A 16,435-nucleotide genomic window follows, 5' to 3' on the forward strand; every position below is an offset into this window, starting at 1 on the left:
GCTGGGGGCTGTGGAGGCAGGGAACCACAGAAAATTGAAAATGTGGGCATTTAATACTCCAATATAATAAGTTTGAATAGAGGAAACAAGTCAACAGCAATTCAAGTTTCCTTCCCGATAGGTAGGTCATTAAGTCAATTAGTGCAGATGGGAACAAAGCTAGGCCTGGACTGGAAAAGACCTTCAAGTATTTATTTTTATGTTTGGTCATAAGGTTAAATTTTTATTTATGGGCTATAAGATTCTTCAAAAATCCAAGGGGAAGTAGTTTTTAAAGTCAATTTAAAAGAAAAAATTAGTAAAAATTTTTAATGCCAAAGTATTTGACTTTGGATACCTTAAACCAAAAAAAAAAAAGTTTGAGCAATTAAAAGAAATTGCAAACTTTAAGGAGGTTTAAGTAACCTAAAAGTGAAAGCTCACTAAATGTAGTTGAATTGTACATATAAACCAGGGCCTTAAATATATTTCCATAATGGTAACTTAAGGCTTAAATCTAACAGTAACAAACCACATAATCAAACTATTTGTTACTGACATCCAAGAAATAAATAGAAATCAAAGTCCAACCCCAGCATTAGCCACGGGGTAAGTGTTCCTCTTGAGGAAGGCAGGGATTCCTCTTCTGCACCTGATGGCCAACGATCATCTGCTGGTCTTTGCCACGTCTCACCGCCACTTTCACACTTGGCAGGCATGGAGCACCGCCGGTGACCACGGTGTGGAAGAGCAGAGGCCAGGACACAGACGACTAGTCTGAGGCTAAGGCACCAACGCAGAAGAATGGGTGAGGTGAGGTCCACCTCACAACCACCAAATATACAGCACTGAAAAAGGCAATGCTGGAGGATAGGGAGCAAGTAAGAGGGAAGGGTGGTGGGAAGGTGAAATGACCTTGGATCCCACCCACTGAAGAAATATGATCGTGGCCCCTCTGCTGCTTCCTCCTGATTGGCTGTATGAAGACAGCGCGGGAGCCATGCTAACTCATTCTAATTGTATCATCTCCTAATTGCGCCCCCATCATACCACCCTGTCTCTCGGACCGGTCACACGGAAATCTCACACTAACCATTTCACTCTTTTCCCAGGTTTTTCCCACTCGTGGAAAACAGCGAAGCCCGCCATGTTGAACAGTGCGGCACGCCCGCCGGAAGCAAAGCCCGCCAAGCACATACTGGCCAAAAACCACGCGCCAAGACGTCCACGTGACCGACTGCCATGAACTCCACAGGACGAGACATGTCACGTTGTCCTTGCGGCAAACCCCGTCAGGAAATGCGTGCGGCAAGGATGCAGGCCCGCCATATCTTACGCAGCGGCCAGTATTTGAGCCGCCATCTTATGCCACTGAACACGGTATTTCCACAGCCATGCGCGCAAGAACAAAGACACCACCATGATGCACCCTTCCCGCCACGGCACTATTGCGGCAAAACCGAGCCCGCCATCTTGTATGCCAACCAAACCGCTTTTCTGGGCAATACCGTTGGCCGAAACATGCCATTTTCAGCCCTGCCCCTGTCTTCCTCCTGTCATTCTCAACCGGCCTATGTTACGTGACATAGGACAACCCTGTTTTTTTTCTATCTCATGACACCGTACGAAACTCCTAACGAACCCTAAGTCGGCTGGTTCATCCAGTGCGCAACACTGCCATCCGCCTGTCCTGCCATCCACTTGGTCTCCCTGTTCGATACCAAGCATGAGCCAAGTACCCATCGGGCGAGCTGCGTAGCTAACTGGCGGCCATCTTTCCTCCGCAGCGTGGCTAACCAGCCTGGCAGCATAGCCACCTGCCTGCTAGAGCTTTAAGTCGCTCACGTACCACCGAACGATTAACGGCGAAAAGAGACATATCAGATAGTACAACGAACCACTGAAGACAACCAATTTTCCGTGCATAAAAGACCGCGATGGGCGATTTAAAAAAAAAATCTAAGCAGGTATCCGCGGCCCCGATGGGCAAGGAAAAAAAAAATTTAAAGCAGGTATCCGAGGCCCCGATGGGCAAGAAAAAAAATAGTGAAAGCAGGTATCCGAGGCCCCGATGGGCAAGAAAAATAGGAAAAAAAAAAATAGCAGGTATCCGTGGCCCCGATGGGCTAGAGAGTTAGGGGATTGGGGATGAAGAGGGGACACAGCAGGTATCCGCGGCCCCGATGGGCTTAAGGGGGAAAAAAAATTAAAAGCAGGTATCCGCGGCCCCGATGGGCAAAATATAGAAAAAAGAAGCCGCAACGAAAAACCTTTGCAAAGGAAAATTCTATTAAAATAGAAAATGGCCAAAAAAATAGGAGCTGTCAAGAAATACGAGACGACAACCCATTTTAAAAATATTTAATAGAATTTTGGTGGATTTCTAAAGAAGAAATGTACTATAAATAGTGGTTGGGAGCTGAGAGCTGGAACGTGTTCCAGAAAGAAGGACAGGGTGAAGATATCTGCTGTTAGCAAGCATGTTCTCCTAGGAAATAAGAAATGGCGACAGCAGCAATTTGCAGCGCTTTAAAGTGTCGGGGAGGGAACTGGGCGGAGTATGTGCAAAAGGTGTGGCCTAGAAAAAGGACTACTGGACATGTTTATGGCGTGGACAGTACAAAAATTTAGTCATACATGAGGGAAAATGAGACTTCAAGAGAATGGCAACATCTTAGAGCATTATACTGTGAATATCTGTTCTCTCAGCCCAGCGGGAGCCATAACTTCAATGGCTTCTGTAAGAGGGGGACCATAAGTCAACATACGTCAACATAGACCACTGGTGATAGAAACCTATGTAAATATTGTAACAAGAGAATAAATATTAGTTCAGTCAAGGAAAAAATGAAAAAAAAGCATTGATATGTTAATGAAGTATGTAAATATCTCATTTACCCCGAGGGTATAACTTGCCATCAAACTTTTGAACCCAAGAACCCAAGAAGGGACAACCCATAAAGATGGCAAGAAATCTGACCGTCCACGAGAAGCAATTCATCTCATAAACAGACCTACATTTGTCATAGAAACAATAGTGAAATAACTGTAGACAAGACTACCTGTAATGATCATGATATATTTGAAAAACAGCCGTAACTGTAAAAGGCAGTAGCTACAACACTTCGATATCGCTCAGTCATCAGGAGAAAAAAGAAAGGTTAATGCCTGGGATCTCGGCCTGGACTAACCAACAGGACCTAAAAAGCAAACCAACTACCAACAGCAGAAATACTATCAGGCCATCTAAACAACCAGTCTTAAACTTGTCTAAAAACACCTTAAAAGGTGAAAATATAAGTGATAAACTGGTTGAGGATTGCGGCAAGTAAACCCTAGCCGCGGGAGAATTGCCGCGCTAGATCTCTTGCATTGGTTTTTTTGTTATTTCTTTCATGAGGGTACTCCAACAGCGTGGCGCTAGAGCGCTGATTTGAGGTGAGTCAATCACATCGGACAAAGGATGTTTTCAGGCTCTGGGTTACCAAGGTAAGGTCTATGGCCCAAAGAACGGCAGACGCAAGACATCTACGTTTCCATACAAACGGCTTCCAAAGAGCCATTGGATTGCAAGTAATAACCTTTTCTCTTACTAGGAGATATGAAATTAGCCAGGGTTGGTGCATTTGACAATAAAAAAAACATGAAGAAATGTTTTCCGGACCTGAAAAGGAAGAGATGGTACGCGGACGTTAGAAGAATTTTCGCGTAAGCTGAATTTTCGCGTAAGCTGTTGAATAAACATATATAAATACCTCTTCTGTGTCCGTTATTCTAAATCTTAATTGCTAAATTACTATACCTCACATGAGCCCATGAATTTTATAATATGTTTTTAATCAGATTATATAGAAAGGGACTATACAAAACTATTTGTCTAGGACCCTGCATCATGCCCCAGAGTAACCCTGTTTTCTCCCACCATTTATCACCTGCAGGCTTTATTTATCCCAGATTCATGGCATACACCAGGAATTATATGGACGGAAAGAACCGAGTCCTTTTTTAAAAAGATTCCAATTATTTTACTTCTAGGCTTGTCACTTTGTTAGCATGTACTTCTTCCCGGCTTAAGTTAAAAGAAAAAGGTGGGAATTTGCTGATTTCGCCACCAGATGGCAGCATGAAATTATGAAGGAAACAATGAGCAAGCTGCAGGAAATGCGCCAAGGTCTAATATCAAGGCCAACCAAGGTCTGAGTGGAAAGGGAAAACTTATACATGTTCAGTATCAGGAAAAGAGAAAACAAAAAGTACTCTATTCCCTCTAATTTGAACAGTCCCTACTCTCCCCCCACCCCAGGAAGATTGTCCTTGGCTTTGATGCAGAACCATTTAAAGAGGACTTAGATGAAGCATCCAGGATCAAATTAACAGGCTGGTGTAAAACAACACTCCTTGAACAATCAATGGATCAAAAAATAAAAAAGGAAAAAATAGACAAACGAAAATGAAAACGACATAAGGGAAAGCTTATAGTGACAAATGCGCGCGTAAAGAAAAAAGATCTAAAATAAAAAACCTGGCTTTATCATATCACTAGAAAAAGAACAAACAGCCCCAAATTAGCAGAAGCGAGAAAATAAAAATCAGCAGAAATAACTGAAAGAGAGTAGAAGAAAAATAAAAGAGATCAATGAAACCACGAGCCGGTTTTTTTGTGTGAGAAAATTGGCAGGCCTTTAACTAGACTAAGAAAAAAATAGACTCAAAATTAGAAATGAAAACAGTTTGCAACTGATATCACAGAAACAGTCATAAGAGGCTACTATGAATAAATATGTCAAGAAGTTGGATCATCTGGAATAGATCAATTCCTAGAGACATACAACATACTGAGACTAAATCATGAAGAAATAAAAATTTGAACAAAACTATAACTACTACGGAGATTAAATCAGTTATAAAAAGTCTAAGAAAAGGCCAAACCCAAATGGATTCACTGGTGATTCCTCCTTGACATTTAAAGAATTAATGTCGATACTTTCCAAACTCATAAAAAGCCCACATTACACAGATACCAAAACAAGACAAGGACTCTACAAGAAAAGAAAATTATAGGCCAATATCCCTGATGACAAAGACTTTGAAATATCAAGAAAATATTAGCAAACCAAATTCAACAGCACATGAAAAGAATGATACGCTGTGATCAAGTGGGATTTACCCCTGGATGAAAGGATGGTTCAACATAAGTAAATCAAATGTGATACACCACACTAACAGCATGATCAAAATCACATAATCATCTCAGTAGGTGCAGAAAATGCATTTGACAAAATTCAACATCTTTTAATGATAAAAACTCCCAACGCAATAAAGACCATATATGAAACACAGCTAATATACTCAATGGCGAAACACTGAAAGCTTTTACTCTAAGATCTGAGACAAGACAAGGTTGCCCACTCCCACCACTTCCATTCCATATAATACTTGAAGTATTGGCCAGAGCAATTAAGTGAGGGGAAAAAAAAAAGATATCCAAATCAGGAGGGAAAATGAGAATTGCCTCTATTTTCCGATAACAGTATCTTATATATCGAAAACCCTAAAGATTCCACCCAAAAACTGGTAGAATAAAAGAATTCTGTGACATCGCAGGATACAAAATCAATGTACAGAAATCAGTTGTATTTCTATACACAAACAATCTGAAAGAGAACATTGAAAATCCTATTTACGATGGCATTGAAAATAATAAAATACTTAGGAATAAATTTAACCAAGAGAGTAAAAGACCTGTACACTAAAAACTATGACATTGATGAGAGAAATTGAAGAAGACAAATAAATGGAAAGATATCCAATGTTCTTGGATTAGAAAAATTAATATTGTTAAAATGTCCACACCCAAAGCGATCCACAGATTCAATGCAACCTCTATTAAGATTCCAATGGTATTTTTCAGAGAATTCAAGAAGTCAACAGAACACCTAAAATTATCTCAATCCAAAAAGGCCTTCACCAAGACACATTGTATTAAAATTATCAAAAATGACAAAGAAAGAATTCTCAGAGCAGCCAGGGAAAGGAAGATGGTAACCTATAAAAGAAAACCCATTAGATCGTCGTCGGACTTCTCAGCACAAACCTTCCGAGCCAGAAAGAAATGGAATCAAATATTCAAATGGTTAAGTGAAAGGAACCACCAGCCGAGAATAATGTACCCGGCTAAACTGTGGATTTGGAGGGGAAATAAAGACCTTTCCAGACATACAAAAATTGAGAGAATTTTCCAGTACAAGGCTTGCATTACAAGAAATACTGAAATACTGAAAGCAGTGCAACTCTTACTAACAACTGGGCGTTATACGCTTAAACAATGAGATTTGCTATAGCAAGAAAGTAATGAACGTTCCGCATACATAGGGACAAATTGAGACAACGACTGAAAAGGGGATTCAAAGATCCAAATTCACAAAGGGGAATGGAGGCAAGGCACGTGCAGAAGAAAATGGACGACTATATAACATCTTGGACCATTCACAAAAATGAACTCAAAATGGTTTAAAAACTTAAATGTAAGACCCGAAACCATAAAATTCCTGGAAGAAAACATAGGGAAAATCTCGACATTATTCTTGGCAATGTTTTTTGGATGTGATACCAAAAGCATGGGCAATAAATGAAAAAAAAAAAAAAAGTAAATGAGTGAGACTATATCAAACTAAAAATCTTTTGCACCGCAAAGGAAACAATATGAAGTGGCAAGCCCTAGAATGGGAGGAAGTATTTGCAAATCTATATATCAGAGAGGGGGTTAATATCCAAAATATACAAAAAAACTCATACAGCTTAAATAGAAAAAAAAAATGATCTGAATAAAAAATCAGGAAAGGATCTAAATCAGGCCAGCCCAGAAGCTACCCGTCCCAGCATCCTTCTGAGTCCACAGAATCGAGAGGAACAAGATGAGAGGGAATATATAACCGTGAGGAGAATTGAGGGCTGAGGCAAGATTGGAATTGTGAATATTTTCTAATTCCTTTTTTCATGTAGTTACTTCGGGATTTAAGGATCCCAGATATGTTTCCCTGAAACACTTGGTTTCAGTGGCCTAAAAAATATAGGAGAAAGTGCATTAGAATAGCATTGATATCACGAAGGTAGTCTAAACCTTAGGAAATGTCACAATTTAAGCTTTAGCTAAGACCTCTACTCTAACTACACACGTGACTGACAACAGATGGGTTCCTTGCAGTGTTTTACATAAGAATGGCCATACATCAAGGTTCAAATGGGCACACAATTTTCTACCATTATCTTATCCTTGAGGCTGACAACAGCAAAATAAAGAAAAAGTAATGATGCAAATGAATAGAACAAGAGGCGTCCCATGCTGAGTTCTTGTAGAAAGCTAAAGATAATATTAGAATGTATAGAGAAACTATACCTTTGGAAAGGGATTCGGATCTCTAAATTGTCTTTTCCTTTGTTGTGCAGCACGAGCCTTCTACAGTGTTCCATATAACGTTTCATACCGTTCACCAATGCTTCACAGACAAGTTTCAGGTTTTTTTTTTTTTTTATTTACTGATTTGGGGGCTGGCATCCAGCTAGTGTATTTGTCCTCATGGACGGGGACCAAAAAAGATAAACGTTTTGATAAACACCGAGTTTTTTTTTTTTTAGAGGAGTCAGGACTTTAGCTGAATCTAAAGGAAGAGGAAGGACTTTCAGGATGGAGAATAGCATCCCGACCGACTCCTTTAGGAAGACACTTTCTGTTACAGAATTAAACAAGGAGGCGGCTAGTTTGGGGTCCATTTTCGTCATTGGCTCAGTATGAATTTAGGCCCAAAGCTTTCCCGTCTCTGTCTTCAGTTTTCCTATCTTTTCTATTAGTTTCTCGAAGCAGACCGTGATCTGTGGGGCTTGCTGGGGTGAAAATCAGAGGTTCTTGTCCACCCTCACTCCTTCCAGCTGTCACAGCTTTTGGGAAATGGCTGCATCTCTCTGGGCGTTAGTTTCCACATCTATAAAATCGGGAAAAACCAATCCTCACCCCCTCTTATCATTTTGCAATACTTCGGCGAAATCACAGAAAGACGGGTTTAGGGGGCCGGACCCTTGTGAGGGGAATTAAAGTTGAGAACGAGAACTATCTAGAAACGTGGAAAGAAGAGGGTCGGGGCAAAGGCTAACGCGAAAATTGGGGCTGGAGAAAGCAAAAGGAAACGAAGGCGAAGAAAAATGAGGACGAAGGAGGGACGTTTTGCAGGGGGACGGCAGAGCCTGGGAGAGTGCGAGCGCTCAGGGAGACGGAGGGCCGCGGCGCCGGCGGAGCCATTTGCGCAGCGCACCCAGGTTGCGTGCGGGGCCTCTTTGGCTGTGACACCCGCCGCGGGCTGCCAGCGCCCGAGCCGAACCGCTGCTCTGAGACCTAAGATGGCGGCGCCGGCCGGCCGCGGGAGTCCTGCCGGCGCCCGGGGCGTGACGAGGCCGCCAGAGACGAACCTGCTAAGCCAAGCTCAGAAACTGGCCAGTGCGTGTGTCGTGGTGAGCGCCGCACCTCACATCGGTGGGAAAGTGGCCGGCGGCGGCTTCGGGGTCGTGTGGCCGCCCGGTGGGGGGAGGGGCCGGCCTGCATTTCATTTTCCCCGCTCGCCTCGCGTTCGGATGCCGGAGAATCATTTCTGTCGCCTTAATCACCTAAGCACGACGAGTGGGGCAGATGGTGGCGGAAACTGGGCCTTAGGAGGGATGTGGGGTTGTTTTCCTCTCGCTTTTCCTTGTTTAAATGGGTTTGTATTGACACCATGCGGCCCCAAAATGAAAGCGTCTCTATCTCCCCAGAGGGCTTTCAGGAACTGCCTGACCTGTCGGGCCTACCCTAACTCATCTTGCTGCCTTTCGCATGTAGACTTCGTAGTTTCCAGAAACTAATCAGTCTGTAGTATGCCTTACGGGCTAGACTAAATTTCTTTAATCCATCAACTTTTTATTTTGAGAAATATTTTTCAGGGACAAACCGTATTTTTTCTTTTTCGATTGGAGTCGACAGTATTATTTAAAACATTTTTTTTTCTATGCCCTTTAGACCCTAAATGAGGACTTTGGGGCATATAATACTTAATATTTGTTCTAGAAGCATCTCAGAGGTACAGTGTATGTGTATATAGCTAATCTTTGTTAAATGCTTATGTGGTTAAAAGAAATTTTGGTTAAGAAGTGCCCACATCTCACTCATATATTGCTGGAGAGAGTATGACTTGCTGCAGCTTTTTGCAAAAGTAATCTGGCAATATTTGGGGAAATAAAAAATACAGATATCATTTGACTAAACACCAAGTAGTCTGACTTTTGCAGATATATCCTATGGAGTTAAAAGTACCAGTATATTAAAACACATGAACAGGATGCCTCTGCAGCTTTGTTTTTGTGACAAGTAAGTGGGAACAACTTGTGTATCCATCACCATGACAATGTTTGAATATATTGCAGGACATTTGTGTTATGATATATTTTGCAACTGTGGAAAACAGATTCACCTCTTTACACATTTTTGATCTAGAGAATGCTATAATGGGTTGCTATGTGATAAAAGGAAGTTGCACAATATCCCATCCAGTATCCTATGTCTTTGGTGCCGATGGTGTGGATGATGAAAAAATGTAATATTAATTTTCTTTGTCTTTTTTAGGGGGGCCTTTCTGTATGTCTTATGAAATACTTAAGACATATAGACATACAAAGAACAAGACAACGAACCTCTGTTCTCACCAACCAAACATAAAAAACAAAACATTACCAATATAATTGAAGTCCTCTGTGTACCCCTCCGTCATTGCATCTCTCTTCCCTCGTCCCCAGAGGTAACCATTATTTTAAACGATGATTACTTTTCCTATGCAGTTCTTAAACTTTCGTGACACATACATTTTTTTTCTAGCATGGGTTATTTTTTTATAAATTTCGAAGAGAAATTTTAAAAAGAGAAGTCAGTTAAAAAGATAAATTTTTAAGTGCCATTAATCTGGATTACAGTAACAGGCCAATTGAAGTTTCTTATGAATTGAGGGTAAAATCTAATTAAAAAAAAAAAACCCAAAACAAGGTAAGTCTTGGAAAGGAAGTAGAGAAACTGGACATTGCTGCTGGGTTATAAAGTGATGCAGCCACTGTGGAAAATAATTTGGCGATTTCTCTATAAGTTAAACTCAGAATTACATACTTCCTTGCCAACATTTCTTATTTCGTTTTGGGTTTTTAAAAAAATTACAACCATCCTAATATGTTTGAAGTGGTATGTCATTGTGGTTTAGACTTGTGTTTCCTTAATGACTAATGATTTGGGGCATATTTTCATGTAAATTGGCCATTTGTGTATTTTCTTTCTAGAAATGTGTATTCAAGTCATTTGACCATTTAAAACAATTTTGTTGCTTTTGAGTTGTAAGAATTCTTTATTCTGGATAGTGGACTATTATCATATATATGATTTGCAAACCTCTCCTCCCCCATTCTTTGAGTGTTTTTACACTTTCTGATAGTCCTGTGGTGCACGATTTTTCTTTTTAATTTGAAGTCCAGTTGATCTGTTTTTTCTTTTGTTGCTTGTGCTTTTGATATCAAATCTAAGAATTCTTTGCCAAATCCAAGGTAATGAAGACTTAGCCCTGTTTTCCTCTTAAGTGTTCTATGGTCTTAGCTCTTATGTTTATGTCGTTGATCTATTTCGAGTTAGTTTTTGTGTATGATGTGAGGTCCAACCTTATTCTTTTACATGTTTATAGCTAGTTGTCCCAGCACCGTTTGTTGAAGAGACTTTATTTCCCACTGTATGGTCTTGACACCCTTTTTGAAATCAATTGGCCATAGATATATTGCTTTATTGCTGGTCTTTCAGATTTATGTCATTCGTCTCTGTGTCTATACTTATGCCGGTACCACACTGTTTTGATTACTATAGATTGTCATAAATTTTAAAATTGAGAAATGTCAGTCCTCTAACTTCATTCTTTTTCAAGATTGTTTTGTCTATTCAGGGCCCCTTGCAGTTCCGTACGAATTTTAGGATCAGCCTGTCCATTTTGTTTTAAGTCATATTAAAAAAAAAAAAGAGAGAGAGAAAGAGAGGAGTTCTAAACCAAAAATACAGTAATACTGGCTTTTATGTTCACCTGTGTAGTAGTTACCTTTACTCGTGTTCTTTATTTCTTCATCTACGTTTAATTGAGAAAATACCCGGCTCTTTTTCAAAGCGGCTGCGCCATTTTGCAGCGTGCGAGGGCTCTAACTTGTCTGGTTCTCACCACTATTTATCTTTATTTGACTTTATGCAATTCTAGGGTTTCTAACGGGTGTGAAAGTGGTTATTTCATTGCGGGCCTCTTTTCCCACCGGGTTAGTCCCCCCATGTTGCTCTTTAGGGAAGTGCAGTTTGAATATGCCCCCAAGCGGTGGGAAAGAGGGTGGCTTCGTTAGGGCTGTTTCTCTGAGGTTCTCTCCATTCTAGGCTACTCGCTGTGAGCTCTAAGTTCATTGTTTTTCACAATGCCCCGGGGCACAAACTGCTCTGAAACTGACCGCCATCGAACTGCGAGTCTTTACAAGGAATAGTTTCCCAGGTTATTGTTGTTCGATGTTTGTTCTGGCCCCAGGAGGGCACCTCCCTGTTGCCTTTCTGCTTAGTTGTCCTGTGCACTAAGGGCCCCGCAGTTCAGCCTGAATTTTGCATCTTCTAATTGTCTTTCACTGCGACCTTTCTCTCTGTTTCAGGACTCTGTGCGCTCTGGCAAATGAAGTCAGCCGGTCCGGGAAGCGCTTAGCAGCCGTCTGTTTTAGCATCTGCTTCTTCCGTCAAGCACCATCTCTGGTGGCGGGGTTGGGGACTGTGGCCAGAGGTCCTTGCGGTCCCCTTCTCCTTAGCACCAGGGGGAGGGGAGTCAGGGCCCAGTCCTCTCCATGCGCCACGCCTAGTTCAAGTCTGCGTTCCATGGGGGGGGAGGGGCGAGGGACTTAGGTGGCATAAGCACCCCTCCCTCTTGTCCAGGACTCGGCCCTTGCGGCAGCAGTGGAGGCTGGAGGAGAAATCCCGATGCCTGTTCCTCCTGGGAGGAAAGTCCTGTGAATGGGACCTGAGTGGGAGAGGGAGCCCTGTGTTCTTGGCCCGGGGAGTCTTGAAGTGCAGGGGGTGAGCAGTCTTGGTTCAGATTCCACAGACTCACCTTTTTCAGTGAATTTTTGAAGATGCTCTCGAAGAGATATTTCTTCACTCCGTTTGTCCTTAAAACCGTTTCCAAAGGCTCTCAACGGTTGCATTTTTTTCAATAGTTTTTATCAGTTTCAGTGGGGAGCAGATCGCTGGAGCTTCTCACGCTGTCATAAGTTGATCTCTTTACTGCAGAAAGATAGTTTTGTCAAATAGAGATTTGTTGGTTGACAGTCCCCCCTCCCCCCGCCACCACTTTATTTTATTTTATTTATCGCCTCCAGCACCCGGTCTTCCCAGGGGGCCTCCCACCCGAGTACGCACCAGGCCCGACCCTGCTGAGCTTCCGAGATCCGCGGGGATCGCGCGGTGCAGGGTGGAGTGGCCGCAGACTCCGCCACCGCTTTAAACGTGTCGTTTTGCTACCTTCTAGCCTCCATGGTTTCTGATGATGAATTCCTTCTCTTGCTGTTAAGTCATTGTTTGTTTTGGGTTTCAACAGTTCGATTATGCTGCATCTCAGCGTGGCGCTCATTGAGTTTATGGAGGTTCATTGCATTTCTAAAGATATGTCCGCTGGCCATTGTTTCTTCAGATAGTCTCTGCCTCTTTCTCTCTCTCCTTTTCTTCTGGACCTTTCCTTTTGAATGTATGGTGTGCTTGCCGCCGGCTGCAGGTCTCTTAGGCTCTTTTCATTTTTCTTTTTTGGTTTCTACTCCTCAGACTCGGTAATCTTAGTTTACCCATCTTCGTGGTCATTTATTCTTCTACCTATTGAAATCTCATGGTGAACTCTAAAATTCAGTGAACTTTTCATTTCAGTTATTTTATCGTTCAGCTTCAGGATTTGCATTTGGTTCTTTTTTGCGATTTCTGTCTACTTACCGCTATTTTCTGTTTACTGATACACTATTATAATTTCCTTTAGTTTTTGCGCATGGCTTCTTTAGCTCTTTGGCATATTTATGAGTTGATTTTTCTAGTAAGTCTAATGTTTGGGCTTCCTCAGGGACTCGTTCTGTTCTTTTTTTTCTTTCCGTGAAGGGGCCATACTTGTTTCTTTACATGCCTAATAAATTTTCATTGAGAAGTAGGCATTTTGAATTTTATAATCTGATGGCTGTGGAAATTAGAGTGTTCCCTCTCCTCGCGGTTTGCTGCTGTCGCTTATGGTGAGCTGCAGTCATCCATTCGTTTAATGACTTTTCTTTAAGTGACAAAATTTACAGCCCCTTTCTTCATCAAGCACTGTCCTGATTGTAGTAAGTTTCTGATTAGAGTCTAGGAAAAGTTCTGAAAAAGTTGATTCTGACAGCTTTCGGCAGCTCGATGGTTTCAGTGGCGGCGCGGGTCCCAGGCACTCCCCACCCTGCTGTTCTGGTGCTGTCCTCTGGCCCCGTACATCTGGGTACGTCGGGATTTCATTACAGTTCGGGTCACAGCATTTTTCTAATTTGCCAGTGATTTCTTCTTTGACTCGTGAATAATTCAGAAATGTATTTAATTTCCAGGTATTTGTGGAATTCCAAATTTTTCTTTTTCTTTTTCTTTTTGAAAACAATTCCACTGTCTAGGAGAACAAGCTCTGTTTGATTTCAGCCCTGTTAAATCTCAGTTATTTTTTGGCCTAGCACAGAGCTTTTCAAACTATGGCTTGTGGGTCAGATCTGGCCCGAACTAAGAATAATTTTTACATTTATAAGTAGTTTCAAAAAATTCACAAGCAAAATAATATTTCTCAACTCATGAAAATCACATGAAGCTTAAATTTCATTGCTCACAAATAGTTTTACTGGCACACAACCATAAGTCTCTCTGTGGATGCTTTTTCATGCTATGACAGCAGAATTGAGCAGTTACAGAAGTGACCATGCGGCCTGCAAAGCCTAAAATATTTACTAGCTCTGTCTCTTAATGAAAGAGTTCCTTACCCGTATTTTAAACAAACATCACTTGTACCTGTATCTCTATAAATTATTCTGTCACCACCCCCTCATCAACAATCATTGAGGAAAGATTTCATGCTATAGCTTTTCTCTTAAACATGGAGTAAAACTATTTACTCCATGTTAAAATTATTCTTTCTGCATCTTAACCATTTTACCAAGTTCAAAGGCAGGAATAAAACTCCACTGAACAAAAATATTGCTGATGTATGAGAAAAATTAGTTATGTCAATAATTTTTTGTCTTGAACCTTTCTGCACCTTCCAGCCTAGTGTTTTTCAAGCTTAAATTTGCCAATAATAATATATATCGAACCGTTTTAACTTAAAGTAATCTATACTTACTAATGTACATGTAAGCGTTCTGCATAGTCATCCTATGTTTTAAAACCGTTTTCCTCATTAATGTTATACAGACAATAATGTTATTTTATATCTCTCAAGATCTGCCATAGAGCTGTGGTTCCAAATACGTTTTTAGTATTGAATTTTTTTTTTCCTTTCGACACCTGTGCTTCTACCCTCAACTCCCACCGCGCCCCCCCCCCAACAATTTGTTCTGTATCTGTGAGCTCGGTTTTTTGTTGTTTTATTTAGACTCCACACGTAAGATCATACAATATTTATTTGCCTTTCTCTGACTGTCTCACTTAACATAATGCCCTCTAGGTCCATCCATGTTGTCGCAGATAGCAAGATTTCATTCTTTCTCATGGCTGAGTCATATCCTATTGTATACATATACCACGTATTGTTGATCCATTCATCCATTCATGGACACTTAGTTGTTTCCGTTTCTTGGCTGTCGTAAATAATGCTGCAATGAACATGGGGGTGTTTTTCTTTGCTTTGGATGAACACTCAGAAGTGAAGTGCTGGGTCCTACGGCAGGTCTATTCTTAATTTTTTGAGGGCCCTCCATAATGTTTTCCATAGCGGCTGTAGCAATTTGCAGTCCCGCCAGCAGTGTGTGAGGCTTCCTTTTTCTCCGCATCCTCTCCAACACTTGGTATTTCTTGTCTTACTGATAAGAGCCATTCTAACAGATGTGAGGTTATATCTGATTGTGGTTTTGATTTGCATTTCCGTAATAGCTAGTGATGTTGAGCATCTTCCATCTGCATATCTTCTTTGGAAAAATGTCTCTTGAGATCTGCCCATTTTTTAATCGGATTGTATAAACATCGTATGCCAATAATTTTTGACTGCCACTATGTTGGAAAAGAATGGGAAATTAACAAAACTTTTACATCGAAAAATGAATAAAGCGGGTTAAAAAAGAAGTCAGGCCAGTATAGATCTGGAAAATATGAGGAGAAAAATCTACAAATCAAAGCTGACTCCAAAGTAACATGATAGAATTAATAATTTAAGACCTTTAAAAGTTATTATGAATGTGGAAGAAAGACTGAAAATGTTAAATTGAAGAACTAAAGATATAAAAAGATTTTAACTTCTGAGAATAAAAACTATAATTGATTTTTAAATTTTAAGTCGTTTAGTTTTCTGTTATCTTTTTATCATTAATTTCTAGTTTACTTATATTTGAAAGAATATTTGTATAATTTCAATTTTTTAAATGTATGTTAGGCTTTGCTCTATGTGGATGTGACATATGTACTTATAAAGAATGTGGATTCTGCTGTTGTTGGGCTGAGTGGTGTTTAACCACCGAAAAGGTTTCCTTGGTTGATGATTTTGTTCAGTCTTCTATACCTGGGTCATTTGTTTTATTTTGTCAGTTTTTGTTTCATGTATTTTGAAGCTCTGTTAGGTGCACATACGTATGATATTGCTGTGGCGTCTTGTTAAATTGACCCTTTTATCGTTAAGGAATTCTCCTCATCACTGGTCATTTTCTTTGCTCTGAAATCTGTTTTTGTCTTTAATGACTATAGAGAGTCCTGTTGTTTCGGTTGGCGTTTGCATGGTGTATATCTTCTCGTATATCTTCTCATTTCTTTAAATTTAGTTTGCCTATATCAATATACTTGAAGTCTGTTTCTTGTAGACAGAATATTGAGATGTCATGGGTTTAATGGTTTTTTAGTTTTTTTTTTTTTTTTTTTGGTCATTTTGACAATTTCTCTGAGTTTTGGTGCTTAATCCATTTACATTTAATATAAATATTGATATATTTAGATTTATGTTTACTACTTTTTTCTTTGTTTTGTTTTGTTTCTTGGTCTCTCTTTACACTCTCTTCTGCCTTTTGGGTTATTTGAACACTCTTTATTTTTCCCTTATGATTTTATTGTTACCAGCACACTCTGTGTCTCCTTTCCTCCTACCACTGTCAAAGTAGCTGATTCTTTGTGTCCTTAGTTGGAGAACTTCTGTTCAGTTAGAATTCA

At 40.4% G+C, this 16,435-nt stretch overlaps 1 long non-coding RNA gene across 11 annotated transcripts in view; it reads left to right on the top strand.

The window, feature by feature from the left end:
• The first annotated feature begins 5,984 nt into the window (after positions 1-5,984).
• The window catches only part of LOC102883931, a 61,689-nt gene continuing 51,238 nt past the window's right edge, over positions 5,985-16,435 (top strand). For 8 of the 11 annotated variants that reach the window (XR_003047844.1, XR_003047843.1, XR_003047842.1 and 5 more), the window contains exons 1-2: positions 8,488-9,370; positions 9,626-9,797. This is a non-coding gene — a long non-coding RNA (uncharacterized LOC102883931). The other 3 variants (XR_001517338.2, XR_001517337.2, XR_001517340.2) reach the window with 3 other exon arrangements.

This window comes from Pteropus alecto, unplaced genomic scaffold (genome assembly GCF_000325575.1).
Source record: "Pteropus alecto unplaced genomic scaffold, ASM32557v1 scaffold587, whole genome shotgun sequence".
Taxonomy (NCBI): Eukaryota; Metazoa; Chordata; class Mammalia; order Chiroptera; family Pteropodidae; genus Pteropus; species Pteropus alecto.